The 12,681-nt window shown below is 44.2% G+C and overlaps 1 protein-coding gene across 6 annotated transcripts in view; it reads right to left on the bottom strand.

Annotated features, from left to right (window-relative positions):
- The window catches only part of LOC124307594 (uncharacterized), a 99,298-nt gene extending 87,383 nt beyond the window's left edge, over positions 1 to 11,915 (bottom strand). For 5 of the 6 annotated variants that reach the window (XM_046769439.1, XM_046769438.1, XM_046769437.1 and 2 more), the window contains exon 1: positions 11,785 to 11,915. The gene's annotated coding sequence lies outside the window, so the exon portion shown is untranslated. Of the gene's footprint in view, positions 1 to 11,671 lie in introns of all 6 variants that reach the window. The other variant, XM_046769435.1, reaches the window with a different exon arrangement.
- Between the last annotated feature and the right edge of the window lie 766 nt (positions 11,916 to 12,681).

The following is a 12,681-nucleotide window of genomic DNA, read 5'->3' on the forward strand; positions in this document are numbered from 1 at the left end:
GTTATTTTTACAATTTCACCCCCTCAGGCGAAGGAAGGTGCTGGATAGCGACTAAATGAATTTCGCCGTCTCGCGGATACGTTGATTGACCACTCAATTAAACGCAGCGTGCTCTACGAGGCGTGATGGGTTATAGGCAGTCTCAACTCGGCTGAGCTGATAGCTCTAATTGCCGCTGATGATCGAACGCCTCAAGTTAATACGGCACTTACTCCACCCGGGGTGAGCTAGGCGCTATTATTTATCCCTATCCACTGCGGCGGTTTCTCGGTCAACCCTGTTCCGGCTATTTACTTCATTTTCTATTAGCCTTCTGCTGCGTCGAGTATTACGACAGGCAATTTCTTCCTCGCGGTGAGTGACGCGCCAAATGAGACTATCATAGTCCAGGGAGGAATTCGTCACGATTAGCTCGCCTTTCACGCATCGTCAAATCGACGAAAATTGCGAAAACCTGCGGCGTGACGGGACAATGTTGAAGTTTGTAAAATTCTCCAAAAGGCTTGGGTTCAACGGTCGAAGAGGATCGACAGTTACCAAAATGCCATCCACTCGGCTTTCGTTAACCGACGAACATTTTGTGTAAACGAATTGTTTAATGACACTGAAGATTGAAACTGGATCAGATGAGATGATAAAATTTCATTTTTCTCCTAACGATATCCGCAAATCGCGTGGAATTATGTCTCTGGTAATTTTGGCGAGGGATTTACGCTCGTGTTGTCGAAGGAGAAGGAGGAGGACTGCGACAATAACTTGACGGTATCTCGAGGACGCTTATCTCGACTCGGACAAAGCCATTTTTTCAATTCATCTTTTTTCCGAACCGCAAGCGCTTATTAGAGGTCATAGATTTTCTAGGAATAACATCGCCCCGCGCTTCCCGAACGCGTCTTCATTTTTCACCCGAGTATATATACATTCTCTCACATCCCTCGGATTCCCTCGTAAACCACGCCAGGAGGTAAGAATAGAGGAAAAAAGAACGAATGAAAACCGTTCGACTCAGCTATTGCAGGCAGGTGGAATGTTTTGCGAAAGCTGCAGAATCGCAATTGCGGCACTATATACCTGTGAATATATGCATTGTATACGTCTACAACTTCTATCTCCAGAGTTTCAAATTCGCGATAAGGGTTCGGTGAATTACTGGCGCATAGTAGAGACGACTGATTAACAACCACGGGTGGCAAGCTCCGTCGAGAACGGTTGAGCTTGTCTGAAAAGAACGCCCAAACACTAGGAGATGCTTCGTTGCACGGCAAAGGTTTTTTTTTTTTTTTTTTTTATTAAATCAGCTTGATCAGGCTAACCAAGCTGTTATGAAACCCACACGCCGGCCTGTCTTGCCGCCTGCCACCGGATGATATTAAAACCCATTATCCGAATAACACAGTTGGCTTACGGTAGCTGCGTAAGGTGAGTAACATTATGCAAAATATTATTACACACAGAGTTTTCTGCACCACCCGGATTAACGCCGGAGACTGTAACGCGAACCTCGTTGTGATACGAAATATTTTCCGTGATTATAATCTACCGCATGCTTCCCCTCGTCACGATATTCAACCTGCAGACAGGCTGATCTTTTGTTAAATTATTTTCACGCTTTTCAATCTGTGCTGGATAATGCAAATTCGACGGTATGAAAATTGCGAAGTTTTGCACACCCGTGTGCTGAGTTATTAAACACAACGGAGCTCGCTGATTAACCCAACATTTCAAACATCTCTCTAATTATATTTGCTGGCTGATGTTATAACACGATTAGGCACTCAAACCGTCGCTATTACCGAACAGTGAAAACGAACTCGCGGTTCTATAATACGGTGGACCGATATTATAAGTTGGCAACTTCCAAACTCGCAATTTTTTCATTAATTATCACTCAGTTACGTTAAACTCTAATGCTGATTCCTCTTTGATGTGATTCATGTATGCATATCGAATATTAAAAACGAAATTACGATGCCTTACCGTAATAGGGGAAAAAAAAAAATTATCCAAACGATTGAGATTGAAATATGACCTCGTCTTTTTTCTTTACTCACAGCACAATAATATCCTTTAGCCAATTTATGGTCTCCGTGCAGATTGTACACCTGCGGCCATTTATTTTCCGGTAATAATTCGTTGTGCGACGTATTTCCATTAAAAGAAAAAGTTTAAGGGGATTATTTCAAGCCCGACGATACTCGGTCCAGCTGTTGGCACTGTTTCGATACAAAATTGCGGAGATTTTCACTCCGGACGGTCGTGAGCAGACACGATAGTCATTTTCAGCCGTTATATTTTTCGATTTTCAATCGATACGCTTACGGTCTCGCCAAACTCACGTTTATTTTTTCGTGTCTAACAATATCGATAATAATAATGTACAACATACCTGTTCTACGAAGCAATGAGAATATCTATCGATAACATGGTTCGTTGCATGTTTCAAATGTAAGGGAATCGCGTTTACGACTTGGCATAAAGTTTCGGTATTTCAGAGTTCAACAGAGGTTGACCCAATTCATCGTGCGCATGAACGTGAGAAATGTGAAATGATCGTGCGTATTTGTATTAAACGGACAGGTTTTTCATAATAAACGGGCTGCAGTTATTCGCTTCAGTCGCGTTCTGGATCAGCGAAAAAAACAAAATTTTTATTCTTTCAATTTCAATGGGAAAACTAGACTCCAAGTGGCGAGACTGATATCATAAATCTGGACCGGTAGGATCGCACGTTCACGTTGAATGTATGTATATATATATATATATCTATGGTGTAGGGGATGTTCAGCCAGTATTGAACTTGTGCTAACTTTGCTCCCTGGGATTTCTTCACGTCTCGCAATTATCGGCGCCCAGGTTCAGCTGCAGATCTTTCACACAGCCGGTATAAATATATATATGTATATAATAGTATATATATATATATATATATACCGAACTTTATATATATAACCTATGACCCAACTGCAAGATTGATGGGATAGAAAGAGGGACGAGAAGGAGATTTGAGTGCTGCAAAGATTACCGCTTTCGCAGCGGCGTACGGTAGCTCTCAGTTTCATTTTAATGAAACAAGAACGAGCCCTCTACAAGATTCTAATATTTCTGCGCCTGATACACGAGCAATTCGACCACGGATGAAATTGAAATACGTCCTGACAAGCCAAGCTGTTATCGTTGTTATTATTATTATTAATAATAATAATATTATGATACCCTACCATTATCATTATCTACCGAACTCTGACGCATTATCGTAACGTGAAACGATCTCGAGGACTAACTTATATTTATTCGCGTAACTTGTTACATTTTTTGCAACTCATCCGACGGGGTGAATCAGGCGGATTAGGAAGAAAATTTTCCGGTATCGATCAAGCTTCGGGATTTAACGCCTGGCAAGTTGAGCCGAATTTCCACGCATACTTAAGAAGCCTCCCCATGCAGCTTCCACTTGAAATACTTCGCCTCTTGTAAATATTAATACATGCGGGCTGAGCGGAACAATAACAATCTTCCGTAAACGTTGTGGGAGTGGGGGTGTCTCTAAGCCGTATAGTCAGCATATTCCACGGTACCTCAAACTTGGCGAAAATGGGTTGAATAGATTTTCAAAGTTTCCCCGCATTCCACGAGTTCGCGGTATGCGTGTGTAAACTCGTAAACATGAAAGTACAGGGGCTTGAAGTCTCAATCGGATCGTCATTTCGGCATTCGGTTATAAAACTTTATTACATATTGAACCTGAAGGTATTTATTTACACCCGTGACACACATCGACAAGGGGAGCGCACTCAGGCGTTCAATAGGCGGTCGTAAGAAACACGTGACATTTTCTCGATTGCACGAGTAGGTATCTTGTTTCTTTGGCCAATCCGCGGCGGGCGAAAGCTTCGAAGATGCTGCGATACCTGGGATCAAAAGCCGCCGAGGCATCTTGCGGTACAGGCAGGGAAGCAGACGGGTGTGTGAGAAAAAAAGATTTAAGGAATATATCGGACGGCGAGAAAGCGTTTTTCAAATATATTCCGAATCTCTTTGAAACAATTTGCAAGTTCTGAAACCACACCGCGCCGGCCATACTGCAGCAGCCCGGAAAGTCGGGCACTGTGAATTCATAAATTACAGTCTCGGGAAAGTTCTTCTTCCCGATATAGGTATATGTAGGTACCTCCGTACTATTTCTCTTTCGCCTATATTACGTCCGACAATGCTACGAGCTAACATATAACCCAAAGTTTGGGGAAGGGCTTTCCCCGTTTGAATCACGTCTCGAATTCCCGTATCTAGTGCCTCTGCAGGAAACTCTTTGTGAGCATTGCTCGCGCTCCGGTGTAAAGATCCACTCCTCGGATAGACAGGCAACTTTGGTCTTAACGATGATCGTCGCCCTCGGAGGAATTGCCAATGGGAGAAATTTAGACTCGTTATACGAGTCGACTTACTTTCGTACGTCGAGTTCAGAGTGTGCCGAGGGTGTGAGAACGTGAAAGAACCCTCGAACGTTATTTTTTTTTTCTGCACACCGTGATCCTGAAAACCTTCCCATGTTGGCTGAGTCTGCATTAAGCGTATTTTTCAGGCCACACATACCTACTCAATCTCAAAGCGGGGTCGACCACACGGAGAGAAAAATATTGTAGATTTCACATTTCCTGTGGTGAATGTTATATATGGACAGCAAATTTTTGGATTTAAATCCACAGCAATCGTGGCAAGATGTACAAACCCGATAATAAGAGTTACAAAACCAACAGTAAGAGTTACAACATGCTTAGTTAGATTTGATTCGAGTAAAGTGGTATCCATATACTTACATCGGGAAATGTAAAATCTACGTTACATTTATTTCTCCGCAGCTGAGCGCTTATCAACAGACCGGAAATGGGGTTCAATATATCACAAGTTCAGTCATCTTGCAAAATGTTTAAAGTGGAATTACTCACTACGAACGGGTGATCACGTTTTGACAGGAATCCTAAACATCAGCAAACGGTAATCAGTTGCAAGTTTTGGAAAGAGGCAGCTGGCGCAATTTCTCAATTTTAGGTCACTACAGAGGGCTCGGTGGTGCGTGACCAATAAAAAGCAGACCGTCAACCCAAAGCCTTGCCTGCAGGATCACTTTGGTCCTGTTTAATTACCGCAGCGTTGGAATTTCCCAAAGTGATCAAAGACGCTCTATATAGGCAAAGGCTTACATTCCACGATATTGGTATGCCCCTGGCATCCGGAAGTAGTGTACAAGCCGACCCGGCGTCGAGGTTTCCAGGGTAAAAGTTACTCTCGGTGACCCTACTATATTCTCCCCCCCTTTGTCTTTTTGTTACCTGCAGTGTTGTTCTACGCGGTGCATTTGCAGCCTGTCTGACAGTGGAATAGAAGCGTCTGATTACGAGCTACTGTATCGGTTTCAAAGTAAGTATGCGGCATTTGCGTAGGCAAATGAGGGTTCTCTGCTGTCGTTGGAATCGAAATTTTGCGACCGAGGTAAATAATACGTCGAAAGTACACAAAGAGAGAACAGATGGCTGCACATAGAACGAAAAGAATATTCAATACGTTCAAATGGTGCGATACAGAGCCTTATTTTCAATGGAAATACGCGAAAACTCGCATATATTTCACTCGGCGTGTATAACGGCGGTGAATATTTCCCTTTACCAGTGCTTTCTGTAAGCACATTGCACATCTGTGCAGAGAGGGATAAATTGGCTTGGCGACTCGGCGTTGGCTGCTTTATTTAAATTGAATTTTTCAGCACGTGCCAAGTTATTTGACAAGATTCTTCAACCTGTGAACCAGTATGTCCAACAGTATCCAACTTCTCTTCTTTATCCTTATGCAGTAAATTGATTCTCACGTTTCTTTGAAAGAGAAGACGTTCGTGACTCTTGGAGTTAAAAGTTGCCAGGCTGAATTTAATCCGGACGAGTGTCGATTACTTTGTTATTTTTTCTTTTTTCCGTACGTATTTTAAGAAACAAAGTACACGGCGATACTAGAATTTTCCTTTGTGGATTTGCCCCAGCATATAAATACGTCAGTTGCCTCAGCCGTGTGGTAGCGAGGATTAAATCCGTATTGATCCCTAGTAGCTACTTGAAAACTGCTCGCTCGTAGCCCCGATAATTTGAAGGTGAAAAATTTATCCAAGACTCGGGAGTCGCTGCACTTCGGTACATTCTGATCCCTTTTCCTTCCTCCCCCGAACCCAAGCTCGATTCTTTTTCACACAAGGATACGTGGCAGAGGGATTCTCGCATTTCCACACGGAGTGTCTAATTACGAATTACGTCCGGGCATTGTGTGCGTGTCCGACCGTTTTTGCTCTATATACCTAGTATTTCCCCTCGGTATCCGGGACAGAGCGGAGAACCAGAGCGAAAACAGGGAGGCCGTGAATTATGCAGCTTAACCCCGGCAGCCCGGTGCCTTCAACGAGCAGCGACCCATGGCTACCGGGGCTAAAAGCAAATCGCAGTGACGAGTTTCCCAATGGCTCCCAGTGGCCCAGTGCAGGCATGGCGTCGTCATCGAATTCGACCGGCAACTTGATCTGGTATCGCTAGTGTAACAACCTGACCGTGTCGATCTGCCGTGAGCATCCGGGACCACTACGACTGGAACGACGTAAATCGCTTCAAGTTCGTGCGTACAAGGCAGAACGGAACAAGACAAAAGCTTCCGACATCGAAACTCGATCATGGCAGATAAGTTGAGTAGAGATGGGCGCGGCATTCCATTCCGCCATCATGCGAGAGAAAGTGAAAATTTGACCGTCTTCTGGATCGAGATGGAAAGATGAGGCGGTAATTTGATTGGTAAACTTATTTTGCTTCTGACTTGGAAGACCCAGAAGTCGGGAAAGAAAGATTTGATTTGAAGAGAAAGTTCCGTCCGGGTGACTATGGAGCGAGCAGCAAAGGAGGAAGGGAACGCTGTCGAATCGCACGGGAAATAACGCTCTTGTTTCCGCCTTGTAAATCAGACCCAGATGCGTCTTCAGGGGCGCTTTTCTTAACGCGTGACGTCACCGAGTCGTAACAGGGAAACACACCCTCAGCTGGATGCGCGCAACGCATAACGCGCTCATTGTTCACCTGGCAGGTAGCTCGTCAGCGCTAGGAAAACTCGTTACGAAAGCGGTTCACCCTGGCTGAGACATGGAGGGTTCATGTGCGTCGCATAACAGGATCCTGAGCGTTTCCGTGTTATATATTACCGGTGTAATAGTCTCTCCTTTCAGACGTTGCAGAGGCTCGAAAGCCGGGTATAAATGACAAGACGAAGGAGAGCCGACTCCTCCAGGATTAAGCCAGATTCGTCACACTTGACGTCATTTCGCCGAGAGAGGAGAAGAACCGTAACGACGTTAGCATTTCCTTGTTGAACTCCAACAGCTCCAACGTCGGTAAGATACAGAGACAATTTGATAGTGTGAGACGGGGGAAAAAGAAGGGGATCGAGTACTCGCGAGACCAGGCACGGCTGATGGCTAACTAGTTTTCAAATTACACCTACCATTGGCTTTGGCGCAATTAAAAGTTCTATTCACGTAGGTACGTGCAACGTCTACCTGCTACGGTCCGTTCTTGCATTTCACGCAAAGCTGCAGACGCGATGCGTCGGGTTCCGCCTTTGATCCGGGACGCCTCGTCGTTGAGAATTGTCCCAGAAAAGCCAGCTGAGGTAGGACGAAAAAAAAAATGACTCGGTGTTTCACCGCTTTACTTGCTTTTGACGTACGTGTTGAATATGCGCGGCTTGGACGGCGAAACATTGAACACGAGTTGTGGAAGCGCGACGCGGAAAAAACCTGCTGTTCGAAATAATTTCCCGACTAAAACTAACGGGGAATGAAGTAGCAGGAAAAATAGGATTAAATCGATTTTTATGTGTAAGAATGATTCTCGCTCGAATTAAATTGTTGCATGTAATACGACCTCGAAAGCTAAACGAGGGGCGGAATGCTTAATTGAACCTCTTTAAGTTAACGACTACAGCTCAAAGGCCCAAGATTCATCTTCGTCATTACGATCCATCCAGGAAGTAAGGTTACAGTCCACATCTCCGAATAATACCCTCGTTCGATTTCAGGAGTTGTAATTTATTTTCTACCCTAAACTGGTCTCCCAGTTTTGTGATTGGATTATGGGGAAACCAAACGGAGCTAATTTGTCTCGGTGTGATAATTCAGAACGAATTCAGTCAATGTTTCTTACGAGTATATTTATGAGATCGACGGTCAGGCAGCGAGCCTGGAAAAGTGTGACGACGACACTCACCGATGCTGCAGTGTCGGTCCTTGACCGTCGATCGCGAGGAATAAGATGTAAGAAACGAAAGAACATTAATTTCTCCCGACGTCAAACCGCCGCTATACTTTCGGGCATGAACCTAATCTCGTTATTGCAAGGAAGTAAACTGCGAACCCCAACGGTTCACTCGATTTTAATTGATCAGCTTGAGGATCAAAATTCCTTGCGCGACAAAGGCGCAGCGTTACTCGCGAAATTTTTAGCAACAGCTTTTCCCGAGAGAACAGGACAAGCTCACCCCGTGAACGAGCCACTCAAGTTCCATTGATACGAGTGCAGTGAAGGCCCCTTCACCCTGCTCTCGCCTCTTCGCACCGCGTTTCGTCGCCCCTTCGCCAAAGGTCTTACGCTTTTCAAAAGCGACTTCTCACCAACTTTGCTTCGCAAGTTTAGACGAGCTTCAATGGACGACGTCGATCCGAAATTAATGCCCAGTTTTTGCTCGTCTCGCGGCGAGAAAACAAGGCGAAATCGGAAAGTCCGCGTAATCATTTCACGCAATTCGCCGACGACCTGGAGCAGGGAATCTACGTGTGTAAACGGACTGTATAATGTGAAAAACTTGAGGTGGGTGTGCACGTGTACGTATATACGTATACAATATGTATTATGTGACCTATCGAAATATCGATTAAAGGAGGACATCTTGACAATAGGGACAAAGCCATGTTGGCGTCGCGGTAGCCGCGGGGGGCGGGGTGCGAGGCTGGGGGCGAGAAGAGGAGTGCCGGAAGATCTCCTGCAGCTTCGACCGAGCTGAGAGGAGTCAACGACTTGGACCTCGCATCGATTGCAAATATTTAAAGCCGGGTCAAACAGGTTCCGCGGATAAGTAGGGCTTGACACGTTCCGAATAGCTTGACCACCATGAGCGTAGGGAGTATTGATCCTGATTGAGAAAGCCCGACGCCCCCTGAGATTGTTGCTGCCAAATGGATTTGATTTCGTACTACGATTCGGTTATGCCACGATCTTAATTTGATACGATGAGAATATCGACAAGCGGAACCCAGTCGAAGTGCAGAGTTGAAGGCACAGGGCGAAACTGTTGAGCGAAAACTCGTCATTCGAAAACAAGCGGAATTTCAATGCAGTTTAATGGATTCCATAATAAATTGAGTCATTTCGCGGATTTGATTGCCGGCAATCAAACGGAGTCCACTGCGATAGTTTTTCATCAGATATTTGCTCACTTCGGAAAAACGACCCCACGGAAACATCGAGAATTAGAAACGTGTCAAACGATCCATCTGTGATCGTAACCTAGCGATCTGTATTTTCAAATCGACCACTCGCGGCTTACGTGACTTTAATTTTAACGTGGCAGAAGAAAACCGTGATCTCCAAAATTGGTTTATTCTCAACATCACGGTGCTCAACGATGGGTAACGTACCTTGTACTATCTAACGTGCAGGCAAAAGGCAAGTGACAGAAACATTTTCAGCGAAAAGAGGTGAAATTTAAAAAAAAACGGCAAAGTAGAACAAGGCATTGTGTGACCAGCCGTAAGCCGAGCGGAGTTTGCTTCTGGCGTCAGATTCAATGCACGGACTTACTGCAAAACGTGGTGGTGAAAGGCAATGATTTAAAAAATAACAATAGAGGCGGCTCTGTATGGCGAAGCGCAAGAGGAAAGAAACGCGGGAGGGTGGATCGACGAGCTTGAATTATACAAATCAGTACAATACAAAATTGCGGGATTCCCGTGACCGTTAAAAAAGGCCAACGAATGAACGTGGAAAAAAAACTTGAAACAAAAAAGAAGCTAAAAACAAAGAGCACTGGAGGCAATTTCATGGTTGCGCGTGGCCGAGCGACCAAGGTAATGACAGCGATGGAATCGCTTTGACGCGGGGTGAAAAAAAAAAAAAAAAAAAAGGAAAAATACAAAACCTATATATAACGGAATGAGAATAGCTTGGCAAAGTAATACTAACGTACGTTTCTAAAAAGGAATTGGTCTGACAGAGATTCGAAGTTTTTGAAATTTAATCATAGATTCTAAAGCCGTCTTAACAATTTGAGCGCGGTTTATAATTGAAATTGAAACCAAAACAAACAAAAAATAAAAAAAAAAAAAAAAATAAAGAAATCTTATTCCCGTCGGCGCGTTGTTCATTCAATTATTTCTTGTAAAACCGTACAAGGTGCTCAGTTCTCGCGGTAGTGTTCCTGTCTGAAGTAATTTTCAACCTGTCAAAAAGTATACCGTCGGTTAATAAATGAGAAAATTCGTGCCCCGCTACATCTCTTTAACAGTCCTTGGGGACGAGAGTAGACGAGAATATCATGAGAGAATCCTGCTGGAATGACTATTGACTTATAGAGGCGTGCAGAGAGACGGTGGGAAGCTGAAAGAGGCACCCGCCTGCCTACCGGTACTGAATAGAAAGTGTCTACCAGGTCAATTGTGTAGGTGGTAGGTATAGTCCGGGCTAAACCTAGGTGTCAACAAGTGGGTTCACGTTGGCACCATTTCGGACTTGTCGTTTCGACTCTTTTGTGTGTTTGTTTTTTTTTTGGGGAGGGAGCGAGAGATCGTAGAATATATTTCTGGCAGAATCCCTAACGGCCAACTATCGCGGGAAATCGTGCGAATTGAAACACTGACTCCCTTCGAAACTGGCCCAGCCGAAGAAGCGGCCAACAACCGTGGCTTGCGGCCGTTTTCATGCCGTGAGAACGCGATTCGCGGAAGTTGATATCACCAAGGCTCGACGGAAGAAACGAAAAAAAAAAAAAGAGTCACCGCCCTATCTCGCGTGCGTCTTGCGACTAATTTTCTCTAACAATAAGATCCCGTCGCGACGCCACGTCAACCCGTATGCGAAACACCCTTGTGAGATTGGCATCGCCGCCAGCTGCAGAGTCGACAACGCAACTTTACGCATCGAGCTTGCAATCAATATGAAACACCGCGTTCCAGGTCGCGAAGCACTTTATTAACGTCACCGCTGCGTCGCTCTTTGGCTCGTTCGTTGCTTTTCCAGCCGATTCGGCGTGACGCGTGTATTACTTTTTTTACCCTCAAACTTTGCGAACCCCCTTGGGAAGGGAATTTGGACCCACGTTAAAACTCGCTTTCATACCAGACGACGGAATTGGAATTCAAGTTTCGGGGGTGCGGGATTAGGAGGCGTATATCGTAATTTAAATCTATGAATGGCGCGTCGCTGGGTAAAGCCGAGACTTGAGGGTGGAAAACTTGGATTATACTCGGTTCGATTGAACGGAGCGGGCCTTTTATTCCGTCAAGCGGCGGCTTACAAAGCAGCATACTGCACGCCAAGATCTCGTCAGCCCGGCGAACCGCCATTTACCCGTAATTATTATTATTTCACTTGCTGGTTACCTGATGTCGTTGATTATTTACGGTAAATAATGTGCATTTACAACCTTGGACGGTGGTGTAGCACACAACCTATACCGAGAAGCTTGATTTACACCTTTGATGTGGATACATACGTGATACGGAAGATCACTCGAGCAAAATGCGGCATAGCATCTGTGCGATTTACACCCGTAGGTATTCGTACAGGAATCATAAATTCATCTCACACTGCACAGTATAATGTAGGCCGAGATTGGCATTTCGTTGTTAACACGAAGTTTATATTGTATAACGAAATTTTCTTAACGATCATTATTTTTCATAAATATACATATATATATATATTCTTGTATGTATATATATTATGCGACAAGTCAACTTTAACTTCAACAAACGATCATTGATAATAATTGACAGTTTTCGATTGGTCGAAACATTCTATACGGTATCTACGGCATCTATTATACTCGCGCACACATACACTCGGAATTGTTTAATCTAACTCGCGACGCATTCACTGCGATTCAACTCGTCACTAGGTTAATTCCACTTCTATTTACCGCACTAATTTGTCGCATTAGTGCCACTGTGATTACAATCACTCCACAATAAATTACCGTAAGGATAAAATGACTAGCAATGATTTTTGTTTAATATTTTTCCCCCCTCTTCCTTCGGTTTAATTTCGTACTGTTATTTCATTAGCGATATTGCGCGCATACAGACTTGCGTTCATCCACGCTGTGCCTGTATAAGCTTGATACATATATTTTATAGAACGTGTATAATTATATCTCCGTTTATTTATCTATTCCCTCTTAACTCCGAGTTTAATATCTCAACTTTGTATTAGGCAGATATGGATTATTAACGTAATTTATGCATTTTCCCCAGAGTCGATTCAACGCCGCGATAACCCGAACGATCGCGTGAAACTTGCGTGCGTTGGTGGCGATATTTTACACATATACGTGTATGCGTGCTTAACGTAATGTAACACAGGTATCCGAGTTTCCTTTGCCACTTTAAAG

The sequence above is a fragment of the Neodiprion virginianus genome, chromosome 6 (assembly GCF_021901495.1).
Source record: "Neodiprion virginianus isolate iyNeoVirg1 chromosome 6, iyNeoVirg1.1, whole genome shotgun sequence".
Lineage (NCBI taxonomy): Eukaryota > Metazoa > Arthropoda > Insecta > Hymenoptera > Diprionidae > Neodiprion > Neodiprion virginianus.